The 14,392-nt window shown below is 36.7% G+C and overlaps 1 long non-coding RNA gene across 1 annotated transcript; it reads right to left on the minus strand.

Moving 5' to 3' along the window:
- Positions 1-2,878: 2,878 nt before the first annotated feature.
- On the minus strand, positions 2,879-13,628 carry LOC147997981 (uncharacterized). Its single transcript, XR_015647432.1, has 5 exons — positions 13,533-13,628; positions 12,241-12,339; positions 7,806-7,988; positions 6,027-6,074; positions 2,879-3,000 (listed from the first exon to the last, which is right to left on the minus strand). It is a non-coding gene; the product is annotated as an uncharacterized LOC147997981 (long non-coding RNA).
- Positions 13,629-14,392: the final 764 nt, after the last annotated feature.

Raw genomic sequence — 14,392 nt, forward strand, 5'->3', positions numbered from 1 at the left:
AGTCGGTCCGTAACTATGTTGTTAGTGCCAATTTTACTATTGCTCAAGTCGAAAGGCTTGCTACTCTGGCCATGACTCCAGGAGACAGGCAGACAACAGTGAAGGCTGTGCTTCCCAATATGGGACAATACGTAGAATGGAAAGCCTTATGGTATGACGCCTCTCAGGCACAGGCCAAAGTCAATGCCATTCCTGAAGGCAATCAGGGAGACTGATTACCACCTTCATGCATGAATACTGAAGACTCAATTATCAAACACAGTCCAGAAATGGTCCTCCCCACCTTAGGTAGCACACTCAAAATTACAAACAAGAAAATAAACTGAGAACATAGTTCAGAATGCTTGTCAGTGATGCATTGATTCGACACATTTAATCCATCTCAGGGGACATCTTCTGTAGCTAAATGAATAATTTCTCCAAATTCTTCATCTATTCCTCCTGCTAAGTAATATTGGAGGGTTGGGATGATGTCTTCCCTGTAGATCAGGAACATAGATAAATACAATTAACCAAAGACTTGGGGAAGATCCACAGACTAAAACAGATTTCATAGGGGAGTAAAAAATACAGGAAAACTTTTAAATTCTGATAAGAACTTCCTCCAGAGCCTCGAAAACTACTTATTTTACACATGAGGCTGGTTGTGATGTGGTCAGTTGTACACAGTTCTGGCTACAGGTGAACTGATTAACACAGGTATAATTTGAGTCATCAAAAGCAAACACTCAGAGAAAGCATGATGGGTCAGTCTTGGAATGAGCAATTAAGAAGTGAAACTGAAGTATAGAGAGGTATCATGTGGAACAAACAGACGGACAAAGACAAAGACAGAAAGACACACAGACAGGCATACAGATACACACACATACACACACAAACAAACACACACACACACACACACACACTCACATACAGAAAACAAAACAGCAGTCATAGGGAAAAAGATGTTGTAGATCACTGGTAAGGAGCTTCAGCCAGGGAAGAAAAGTCAAATTCTTCATTTGGGTGCCACATGTGACAATTTCTATACTCCTGAAAGGCAGTCACTACTTCATTTATGTACAACATCCTTTAGGAAATACAGACAGGGAAGCGTAATGTAATGGAAGAGACTAGGTATTATTACACGATGCATGTTTATAAAAGGCCCATGTTACCTTTCTCCTGATGCTGGCAGTCCTTGTAAAGAGAAGCCAGTCCATGGTCAGCCTGGCATGCATTTCTTTGATCTCTGAAAAATTTCCTTCCATACATGATCCTTGGCTCCTAGGCTTGTTGTGAGTTGTTGAATATTCTACTACTTCTCAGTTGTTAAAGTTATAGTCTAGTAGATTTGGACATCAAATCTTTTTTTAATTGTGGTTCTCCAGTAGCCAGCAAGTTCAGATCACACTGGGGTTTATGAGAGAATCAAGTGCATAAACTGACATGAAATATGTTATCATTAGTAAAGACTGTTTTGGGAAAGCTGAAAATATGAAAGAGAGGCAGACAGAAGGAGAAAGAGAGATGAGACAGAGAGACAGAGAAAGATACATATACAGAGAGAGTGGAAGAATATGCCTTGTGTATATGAAGCCAGAAAATAATTTGTGTATCTAGAAGACAAGGTATAAATGACTGTCTGTAAATCCCACTTAATAAGAAAGAAGCCTGGAGCCAGTTGTGCTATTGAGACTTCATACCAATGTGAGACAGTAGACTTCCTTGAGAAAATCCTTAGCCTGGAAAATGTAGTTATGTTGGTCCAGAAAAAAAGGACAGACTTGTCCCCTCTGTTGGCCTCTCATTACTCTGATCTCCCATGTCACAAGAGGAAGAATGGTCTTCCACTTAGCCTGAAAAGTTGCTCACAAGGAATAGTAGCTATCTTCAATGGTGCTTCATCTGAGCCTACCCTTGGCTTGTGGATGGTACTCAGGAAGCTAACTGACAGGTTACACTTTGCCTAGCTGGGTGTCAAAGTTCAGACATGAGACCCTATTCTGTGATTGTCAACACTTCCATGTTTCCATTGGGAGGGCAGTGTCAGAATGGCCTGATACTCTCTTGTCACGCCTTTCCTATGCTTCATGTGACCAAATTGATAGCCTCCTTCAGCTTATTCACAGATCAGCAGGATGAAACTTTGCTTCAGAGCCTTCATATCTGGCCACAGAAGCCAAGAGAAAAATGTCACAGTTAAGAGTGATAATGTAGCCATGCCAGGGCATTTCCTCCAAGTTTTACTTTCAGGTGTATTATTGTATTGCAGATTATGCTACTCTCTCTAGAAGGTCATGTTGTGGGGGAACATTGGGATGCTGCCCCTTCCACAGTTTATAGATTTCTTGCATAGACTCCTTTCAGTGACAAGGTTTCTGTAAACTTACATACAAACTAACCATTTAAGCACTCTAACAGAAACACACACACACACACACACACACACACAGACACACACACACACTTACGGTGTAGGGATAATGGAGAAGAGCTTATGGAAGAAAAGTCAGGTGTGTTGGTCCATAATATAAGATGTGAAGGATTTCACTAAAATCTATTACCCTAGAATGGAGGATGGGAAAATGGGAAAGAATTGTGAGTCGTACTTTCCCCACAAATTGGCCACATGAACAATGAAGTATGAGACAATACATCTGCATGATCAAAGCCAAAGACCAGGAACATACACAGTCAATTGAATGTGAATACAGCTCATCTCTCTAATATCTAATGGAAGAGTTCTATGTTTCCCACATCTCTCCTGCATAGTATTTCATTGCACTCCAATGCTACCACACTGAAGGATGTTCAAGAACATACCTGACAGGTGATATTTTGACCTAGCTTCATATAGAGATGAAGCAAGAGTGTCAGTATTCCCAAAGCTCTGTTGAGCAGGGGGTGCTGATTTCCTCTGGATCCCTTAGCAATGCTTCAGATATCCAATGAGTCACCTTTCTCAGGCCTATTCACAGCTGCACATTGTGTATTTTGGCTTCACAACACAATAGCCTGTAATCACAGAAGACAGGGTGAAACTGCAAACTCCACCAGCCTACATTTTCTTGAAAGATGCCCAGAATCAGTGATAGGTCTCTCTAGACCCACAACTATAGGTAGGCATGCTTGTAGTGGTATAACATGGTTGTTTAGTTTCCCCAATTACTCTTCAGAACACGTAGGGAAGTCAGGAAGGAGCCAGTCCTGAGAGTTCTTCACTGTAGTAGGAAACTGCCTCCCAAAGTACACTGTTAGAACAAAACAGCAAGGAACAGATTTGGAAAAGTTCTATACCAATCCACCATCTGATAGAGGGATAAAATTAACACATACAAAGAACTCAAAAGTTAGACATCAGAGAGACAAATGACCCTATTAAAATTATGTTCCAGAAATAACGAAAGATGTCTCAACTGAGGAAAATCAAATAACTGAGAAGCATCTAAAAACATTTTCAACATACTTAGTCATCAAGGAAATGTAAATGAAAACAACCTGAGATTCCACTTCACACATGTAAGAATGTCTGAAAAAAAAAACTCAGGAGAGAGCAGATGTTGATAAAGAGTCAAAGAAGAGGAATGATCCTTCTTCCTTGGTGGGATTACAAAGTGGTTCAACCATTTCGGAAATGAGTCTGGAGATTCCTCAGAAAATTGGAAATTGCATTACCTGACAACCCAGATATACCTAACCTGGGCATATAACCAAAGGATGCTCCAACATCCAAAATTGACACTTGTTCTGGTATGTTCATAGCAGCCTTATTCATGATACCAGGAGCTAGAAGAACCCCTAATGGCACTCATCAGAGCAATGGATACAAAAAATGTAGTACATCTACACAATGGTGTACTATTCGGCCAAAAGCAATGATTTTCAAGAAATTCATAGACAAATGGATTGAAATAGAAAATATAATACTAATTGAGATAACACAACCACAGGAAAACACACATGCTATGAAATCACCGAAAATAGATACTGCCAAAAAAGCTCAAATTACTGAAGATGCAGACTACAGACCACTGGAAGCCGAAGAAGGACACCCAAAATGTTCATGCTTCAAACTTTTTTTAAAGGGGGAAGAAAAATATCTATGAATTTAGAGCAGAAACTGAAGGAATCCTATTCTGAGAATTACATCCACATGGAAAATATAATATATATATATATATATATATATTTCCTGAGAGGCACAGCTAGAATCCATTGAAATACAGAAGTGAATGCTTGTGGAAGATCAGTGAACTGAAAACAGACCACTTTTTGGTAGATTTTGAAAAAGGAGTACAAGATTTGAAGGGTCTATCAATCCTGTAAGAACAACAATGCCAATACTCCAGAATTTTATGTTACTAGACCAATATTCAAAGACTGTACATGGACAGACCTATGTCTCCAAATGCAACTGTAGCAGAGGATGGCCTTTTTGAGAACCAATGGAAGGAGAAGTTCCTGGTCCAACCTAGGTTTAACTCTCAGTTCAGGGGAATATCCAGGTGCACTAAGGGAGGTTATAGAAGAAGGGTAGGGGGACCAGTTAGGGCTCTTATGGACAGGAAACTGGGAAAAAAATAAAATTTGAAATGCAAATATAGGAATATACAATTAAAAAAGCAATAAAATTTGCTAAAAAATTAATTTAAAAAATTAAAGAAATTAAAGAAATGAAATCTGCCACGTAATTACAAATATTGACTCAGAAATCTAAATTATCACTGTCAGGGAATGGTAATCAGAGTAATACTAGTGGAAAGACTGAGTTGATGAATTCTCAGCTAGAAGCACTTCTCTCTCCCAGATGTCAGTGTCAGACACAAACTGCATTATAGGAATCCAAAGCATGGAGGAGTTTACACTGAGCTGCGGACACAATACTTGTCTTTGCCTTCTTCCTTAGCACCTTTTTCTTCAGGGGAAAATAATAAAAGCTATGCACTCTCAGGAAAACAACTGAGCCCATTCCAACCCCTGGTTTTTGGAATAAAGATTTTTTTTTGGTTCTTTTTTTTCGGAGCTGGGGACCGAACCCAGGGCCTTCCGCTTCCTAAGCGCTCTACCACTGAGCTAAATCCCCAGCCCTGGAGTAAAGATTTTATTGATTCAAACTCTCTGACTTTCAGGAACCATTACAACGAGGGAAGTCCAGATGCTTCTAAGAGGATGACAGCTCCCAATTCCCGTTTGTGGAATTCTCAGATCAAGGCTATTTCTTCAGTGATCCCACTCAACCCCTACCAAGGAATCACTGAGTATTCCCAAGGACTACGTATTTCTTCCTTTTTTTAAAGCAAGGCAGAAGGCCAGCTTCCTTCTCCCCATCTCTGATATCTTCATGCTCTTGGTTCTCCTTCCCAAATGGCTGTTTACTCTGAATAGATGGCTAATTAGTAAACCCTAGAGGTACTGAATGAATATCGGAGGTGCAGTTGAAGACCCGACAACACTTGTGACATCACAGAAGCTACGGCTCTCCAGGATGCAAGAGATTTTTCAAGGAGCGACTAATGATGATGTCACTGAGAACTGCCATGGCCTACCTGCTGAACAGCTTTCCTTACATTGAGCAGATTCAGGGTGCCTTTTCCAGGAGTGTCTCCTGTGACACAGTGGAAACCTTTATGTACTACATCTCTCTAAAGCTAGAGACTTAATTTGCTTCAAGAGGGGTGGCATGCTCTGAATGGAGAATGTTAGTCAGGGGCTTTGCATGGGTAGAAATGTTCAAGGAACGTGGAGTGGAGGAGATTCTTCTAGATAATTATTTTATTCAATGGACCACTCCTGTGACATATGACTCAATTTCTTAGGTTTTCACTGTATCCCAAAGGTTAGTGTTTTCAATACAGACCTTTGATTGAGTGAATATTTTATTGCATTTTCTTATTGTACATTCCTTTATATGAGACCTTATATATATTCCTGAATGTGAATTCAAAAATTCTGTTTTTCAATTCAATTTTTTGCAATGATTTTGGCAACAAAAGGGGCACCGCTATGGAGTGAACAGAACAGTGAAAATATTGTGTACCTACTTCAAATGTACTCTGAAATGCATATTTCATCCAAAATTTACGAGACATCTGTAAAGCAAAAGACAACATGGACTATTGAATAAGGTTCTGTGGTCCCATTAGATATCAGTTCTATAATATCTACCTTCCTGTTTTCCAGAGCCAGACTTGAGTATTTGGATGTTTTACCATGATTCTTTCTTTAGGCCAAACATAAGATTCAGGAAGATGGGCAGGGAGAGGAATGGATTGAAGTCAAGGGAAACCTCAACTTCAATAGTTTCATAAGAATAGGATGGAGTCTATTTGGCATTTTCATTTGTGGATTCTACATTTTTTACATCCTTGTGCAGAATCCATGTTAAAATTCCACCTAACCTCCTACCTGTAGGAGCCATCCAATTATATATGTGTATATATACATATATATATATATATATATATATATATATATATATATATATATATATATATTATGATTGATGAACCTAAGAAGTGCCTGATGCCAGGAACTGGATATAGATCTTTCCTGAGAGGCACAGCTAGAGCATATCAAATACAGAAATGAAAGCTACTAGCAAACCAGTAAACTAGAAGTGGGTCTCTTGTTGGTAGATTTTGAGATAGGATTACATGTGCTGGAGGAACTTTCAACCCCATAAGAAAAACAATGCCAACGAACCAGAGCCTTATGGTACTAAATTCATATTTAAAGAGTGTACATGGAGAGAACTATGGCTCAAACTGGATATGTAGCAGAAGATGGCTTTGGTGAGCACCAATGGAAAGAGAAGTCCTTGTTCTTCCCTTGGTTTGACACCCTGTTCAAGGGAATGTCAAAGGGCAGCAAGGGGGTTTATAGAAGAAGGGGAGGGGGACCGGTTAGGGAACTTTTGTGCAGGAATTTGAGAAAGGAAAAATATTAGATATATAAATATAGAAATATCCAATCATAAAAGTAATAATATTTGGTAAAATGTAAAAAAAGAAAGAAATAAAAATGCATCCCCAGGTATAATGATGTACTGAGGACCAAGTGACAAAGTGAAATATGTGAGGGCAAAGATGGTGGAGACGTCTCATTCAACAGAGCAGAAATGTGACTGCCCAAGTTAAGAAAAGGCAACCATGACAGGTAAACCAGGTCTCATAACATTAAACTTATTTACATTATTCTTAACTATACTTAGTTCAAATCACTTTCCAGCACAATCCTCATTTTGATTGAAGCTGATTTATCCTCCAGTGTGGCTGTACCATCTTCTCTTCCTAGGATTGGCTTTCATCATGGGGATAACAGATGATTGAGGATGCATAGGTGATGTTTTTATTGCTATATATCACTCCCTTTACATACTATATGTGTAGTAACATTTACTGTGTTTCATTTGCAGGAGGTATAAATGATTGAGCTAAAATATGTATATATATATATATATATATATATATATATATATATATATATGGTTTAAACCTTTATTGACATTCATTCTCTGTAAATAATTGCTTCTCTCATATGATAAAGAAACAATAAAATTTTATTCTAGTCAAAATAATTCTCTATAATCTTAATATCTAAAGATATAGAAGAACACTAAGATAATGTGGAATATTAAATCAGCTGAACTGCATATTCATTTATTTAAGAATAGCGAGAATCATTGAGATGTTTCTGAAACATAATAAAGGAACAAAACTAAAGCATTGAATAAATAGTGATAAAAGACGAGGGTCATTATATAAAATGTACCTTACCTTTAGATCCAGTGTTTTCTTTCATGTAGCAAGAATTCGACTTACCTACTCTTTCTCAGTATTTTTCATCCTCTCCTTGACTCTACGTTCAAAGCTCTATCCTATAACTCGCATGATTGTTAAATTTCAAACCAAGAACAGTGCATGTGTCAATCATTTTCCGCCTTTCCTTATTTGTGTTTTATTCTGTTCCCAATGGTCATGTTGTGTTGAAGTCATGAAAATTTTCTGAAAGCATATATTATTCATAGTTGTAAAATGTTGTTGATATGTTTAACTTACTGTTAAATCAACTGGATTAGGAAGTTTTGCATGTATATTATAACACACTAAAATACTAAAGATAAAAAGTGGAAGAGCTATAATTTATTACATAATTTGACTCCTCTAGGGTTTGTAAATTTACAAAATCTGAGCAAATGACTTCTTTCTGTGAAATACACATTCATGAGCAATTAAATTCTAATCAAACAGCGTGTCAGCCCCCATAAACTTGGATTAAATTTTAATTTCAATCCAAAATGTTTGTAGAAAATAAATGGGCAAATAATTTGTCTGAATATACTAAATAAGCATGTAGTATAATCATAGGTTTGCTCTTAATTATATAAGTACTCCCAGATAAAACTTGAAAAATACAGATATTAAAGTAAGTTTTTTTGTTATATAACAGCTAATAATGGTCTGAGAAATGGCTTAAATAACCAAACCATGAAAAGTAAGTTGGAATGTCTAGTGAGTTGGAGGTTCTTTTAAGCATCTTCAAGTAAATCGACCGAAAATAAATTCTTTTAAAATTCTCCTAAACCCACTTATCATGAAATATTCCACATCAGAGTAAATAACACCAACATCTTTTCATTTGCTCAAAAAAAAGACATTGTCTTTCTTTTCTTCCTGCCCATCCCACCCTCATTCTACAACAAAACACATCAATTTCCAACATAGATCTCTGGTATGACTCTTTTTCATTATCATTGACACTACCTCCTTATAGACTTCAAAAATATTCTTCAAATCTTTCTCTATATCATTTCATAATGCATAAGCAACCAGAGTCCTTTACTATATACATAGTGAGTTAAACAAACTTATTTAAAACTATTCAACGATTTCTAGGAGATTTTCAGTAAATAAAAATTATATATCTAAAATTGTTTCTATAATCCCATATATGACATTGCCTAAGCTTCAGCTTTATTTGGACCACTCTTCTATCTCTTAATCAATACAAAATATTCTCATATTTACTTTTTGGATATTTCAAGGTCTTCATCCTTTTATTGACCTTATATTTACTGTGATTTTTGCCCAAAATATAGTTCAATTATTTCTCATCTAATTTAACTTAAATGTCACTTCCTTAGGACAATCTCCATGACCTTATTTCTAAAATAGATTCTTCAATTACTTGCATAATATCAACTCCAACACACTGATTTATGCATTCATTTCTCTCTTTTTTCTTGTACTATAATGCAATTTTTATAAGAGAAATTCATAATATTTTTTATTCATTCCTAATCTATACCACTATTATGGACCTGGTGCATTAATGGAGACTTATTATTTATTACATAATTCAGTAAGTTGTAAAAAATAAACTTTATACTATTCTTCGTTTTATTGAATATTCATTCCATGCATTGGGTAGACCAACATGTAGTAATTATGTGAGTTCTTCAATACATTTCAATTCAATGACCTAGTTGACATCGCCTAAACATTTTTATTTGTCACAGATAGACTATTTCAACATAACACAACACTTTGTTCACGGAGCAATTATCTCAGCTGGGAATACATTTGACCAGAAAGAATGAGATACCTAAATTTAATTCACAGCACCCATGTAAAAATGTCAGGTGCCATATGTTTGTGGTCCCATCTCTGAAGAGACAGAGAGATGATGATTCCTAGGAGCTTACTGGTAAGGGAGTCAAATTTCTTTTGTGAGCTGTTTCGGTGAAAGATTAAAAAACAAGAGGTCCCAAAGCTGAGTTCCAGAACTGAACCTGTACCTCATCTCTCTATCCCCAGATCCCACCAGAAAACGGCTTGACTTCCAGGAATGCTGACACACTCAAGAGCACAGGAGAGACTACCACTTCTCAGAGAGAACTGCCTGGAGCCCTCAGAACAAAGGAACAGAGGTGCAGTCTGTTACAGGATACTTTAGGTTTCTATCTATTCCTTGTAGCTGAACCTGATCCACAGCTCTTGGTACACAGGAACCTTCAGGAGAGAGCTGGTCTCCCTGGAGTGCTGACACACAGGTTTAAAGAGGATCAATCCATTGCAGAGACAGTAAATCCAGCTAACCCCAGAGATAACGAGATGGCGAGAGAGAAGTATAACATCCTAAGCAACATAAACCAAGGCTACATGACATAATCAGAACCCAGTTCTCACACCAACACAAGGCTAGGATACCCACAACACAACAGAAAAGAAAAAGAAATGTTTGTATTTCAAATCACTTAACATGATGATGTTAAAGGATTTTACGAAGGACATAATAACTCCATCAAAGAAACACAGGACAACTGATATAAACAGATAGAAGCCATTATAGAGGTAACACAAAAATCCCTTAAAGAATTACAGGACAACATAACCAAACATGTGGAGGAATTGGGAAACCCATTAGAAGGTAAAGATTTAAACAGAAACAACAACAACAACAACAACAACAACAACAACAACCACAACAACAACAACAACAAAAAGAGACACTCTGGAATTGGAAAACCTGGGAAAGAGATTAAGAGTCAAGAATGCAAGCATCAAACAACAGAATATAAATTATAGAAAAGATTCTCAGGGGCAGAACATATCATAGAATACATTGACACAACTGTCAAAACATGCAAAACACACAAAAAAAACTCAATCAAAACATCTCATATATCCCAGACAAAATGAGAATATAAAACCTAAGTATAATAGATATAAGAGAATGAAGCCTCCCACTTTGAAGGGCCAGTAAATATCTTCAACAAAATTATACTAGAAATGTTTCCTAACCTAAAGAAAGAGACAACATATGAGAAGAATAAAGTACTCCAAAAAATTAGACTGGAAAAGAAATTTCTCCCATCACATAATAGTCAAAATATAAAGTGCAGAAATCAAAGAAAAATATTAAAAGCAGTAAGGGAAAAAGGTCGAGTAACATAAAAAGGCAGACCTACCAGAATTACACCAGACTTCATAAAACACACTATGAAAGTTAGCAGATCCTGGGCATTTAATACAGAGATCCTGAAAGAACAAAAATGTCAGCCCATGCTACTATAAAAACTCTCAACTACATAGATGGAGATACCAAGATATACCACGAGAATAGCAAATTTTCAAAATATATTTCCACAAATCCAGTCCTTCAAAAGATAATAGATCGTAAATTCCAGCACACGGAGGGAAACAATACCCCACACAAAGCAAGAAAATAATCGACTTTGAAAAATCACAAAAGAAGTTAAAGAAGATTGCCACAGAAACTAAATATGACATCTAACAAAAAAATAGAAAAAAGCAACAATTCGTCCCAAATATCACTAAACATCAAAGGACTCAATCCTACATAAAAAGACACACAGTAACTGAACACACACACACACACACACACACACACACACACACACACACACACACACACACACACACATATATATATATATATATATATATATATATATATATATATATATATATATATAACCCAGCATTTTGCTGCATAAAGTAAACACAATTCAATGACATAGACAAATACTTCCTCAGAGTGAAAGGCTGGAAAACAATTTCCCAGCAAATGTTCCCAAGAAAGAACCTGGCATAACCATTCTAATATCAAATGAAAGAGACTTTCAAGCAAAAGTCATGAAATAAGGTAATGAAGGACATTTCATACTCATCAAACAAAAAATATACCAAGAAAAGCTCAATACTGAATAACTATGCTCCAAATTGAAGAGCATACACATTCATCAAAGAAACTTTACTAAAGCTCAAAGCATACATAACACCATATACAATAATAGTTGGAGACTTCAATACCCCACTCTTATAAATGGACAGAACATGGAAAGAGAAACTAAGCAAAGACACAAAGAAACTAACAATGTATGAACCAAATATATTTAACAAATATCAATAGAACATTTCATCCTAAAACAAATAATACACCTCCTTGCCATGGGCCAGCCCTAAGATTGATCTTCTTTCTCCTGTTGGTTCTTCGTGAGGCAGCTGAGGAGGAAGCGTGTTAGCAGAGGGTAAGACTTTGTCTTATGAGATATGTGTTAAGATTTTGTTTTGCAAGGTATTTCGTGTTGCTGTATAATAACATGTATACTTATCTAAGTAGAAGTTACTATATTACTGTACCTGATTTACTTATCTATGTCTAAGTCCCTATGCTTTGCTACTGTAACTGGTCTGTCTTCTGAGACCAGAAACTGCAGTCTCTGGCACTTACCACCTCATTCTAAAACAGCAGGATATAAGGTAGAGGATTACTTGCTGGAGCCTTTTCCCTCTGGTCCTTATGCTTTTTGCTTGACAGGCTAGGGAGAAGCTTGGAGCAATAAACATCTATTAAACCATGAGAAGTGCATAGCAATTACAGAAGTAAAAATTTTTACATAGTCAAATATGCATAATCATATAATTTCCCACCTGTATTCAATAAATTTGCATTGATACATTTCCACTCAAATTAAGCTGGGTCCAACTTACATGCAATTTCACAATTACATTCTTACACACACACACACACACAGAAACACACACACACATGCATGCATTCTCATAATTACATACTTAAACAGACATCCATACTTATGTATGCATATGGAGCAAAAGACCAAGGACCAGTGCAGAAAGATGAACTCCAATCATTATTACAGAGAGAAAGAAATCGCTACTACCTTTTTAATGCTAAGTGAATTAAACCCAAGTTATTAAAAGAAAAGGCTTGTGCCTTTTAACAAGACACCTGCTTTGCTATTAAGAAATGACCTTTTCTGTACCATGGTAAGGAGAAACCTGCCTGCATCTTCTGTTCTTCCCAGCTTCTTTATTTTTTTCCTCTTTTCCCCCTGCATTGTGCAGATTGTTACATAAGTTATTTATCTTTACATTTCTTCTCAGCCCATTTCTTTTTGGCTCAGATCTACTTAGCTCAGTTCTCCTTATCTCAATGCATACATTTCAGCTCAGCCCCTCTCAAGCTAGGTCCTTCTATCTCTCTTCTTCTAGTTCAGACCTTCTCTCTCAGTCCTTCTGTGTGTGTTCTCTTTGTTCTCAGACCAATTTATTCATGAATAGGCCTGCAAAATTTCTCAGTAAATTTCTTGCAAGCCAAATCCAAGAACACATCAAAACAATGATCCATCATGATCAAGTAGGCTTCATCCTGGAGATACAGGGATGGATCAATATACAGATCCTGATCACTAATCAAACTAATCTCACTATAAAAACAAATTCAAAGAAAACAAAACAAGTTATCATTTCATTAGATGCTGAGAACAACTGTGCCCTTCCCAACGACTGGCTTTGGAATGAAGAAACTGATTATATAAACTCTCTAACTTCCAGGAACCATATCAAGCAGGGAAGTCCAGGAGATTCTGAGTGGCTCCCAGCTCCTGATTCCCATGTGTGGAAAGCTCAGGACAAGGCTATCTCTTCAGCCAACCCACTCAATTCCTAACCAGGACTCAATTAGCATTCCCATAGATGACAAATTTCTTCCTTTTTTATTACCAAGACAGAAGGACAGCTTCCTTCTCCTCATCTCTGATCAATTCATGCTCTTTGTTCTCACCATCCAATGGCTGTTTACTCTGAATTAGAGGCCAGTTAGTTAACCCTAGAGGTTCTGAAGGAATATCTGAGATAAAATTGTTGTCACAACAACACTTGTGACATCACAGAAGAAGCTAGGGCTCTGCAGGATACAGGAGATTTTTTTCAGGGAGGGCCTAATGATGATATCACTGAGCATTGCCACGGTCTACCTGCTGAACTGCTTTACTAACATTGACTAGATTCAAGGGTGCACTTTACAGGAGTGTCTCCTGTGACGCAGTAGAAAACTTTACATACTACATCTAAAGCTAGGGAATTTTCTTGGCTTCATTATTGGTTACATGATTTGAATGGAGAAAGATAGTCAGGGGCTTGGCATGGGTAGAAAAGATTTAGGAACCTGGAGTGGAGGAGATTCTTCTGGATAATAATTTTATTCCCTGGTCCATTCCTATGGCCTATAGTTCTATTTTCTCAGATATCTGTTTCCCAAACACTAGGATTTTCCCTATAGTCCTTTAATAGAATGAATATTATACTATATTTTCTTATTGTACATTCCAAGAAAGGGTACTTTATAATATTACTGAATGTGTACTCAAAAATTGTTTTCCAATTCTATTTTCTGAAATGATTTTGGCAACAAAGGGGGCCCAACTATAGAGTAAGCATAACAGTGTAAATATTGTGTATGTAATTCAATTGACACACTCCCAAATCCTTATTTTATCCAAAAATTACCAAAAATTAATAAAGAAAAGGACCCATGGGCTATCAAATTCGGTTCTCTAGTCCCACTTGGTATCAGTTCTGCA

This window comes from Rattus norvegicus, chromosome Y (assembly GCF_021556685.1).
Source record: "Rattus norvegicus strain SHRSP/BbbUtx chromosome Y, alternate assembly SHRSP_T2T, whole genome shotgun sequence".
NCBI lineage: Eukaryota > Metazoa > Chordata > Mammalia > Rodentia > Muridae > Rattus > Rattus norvegicus.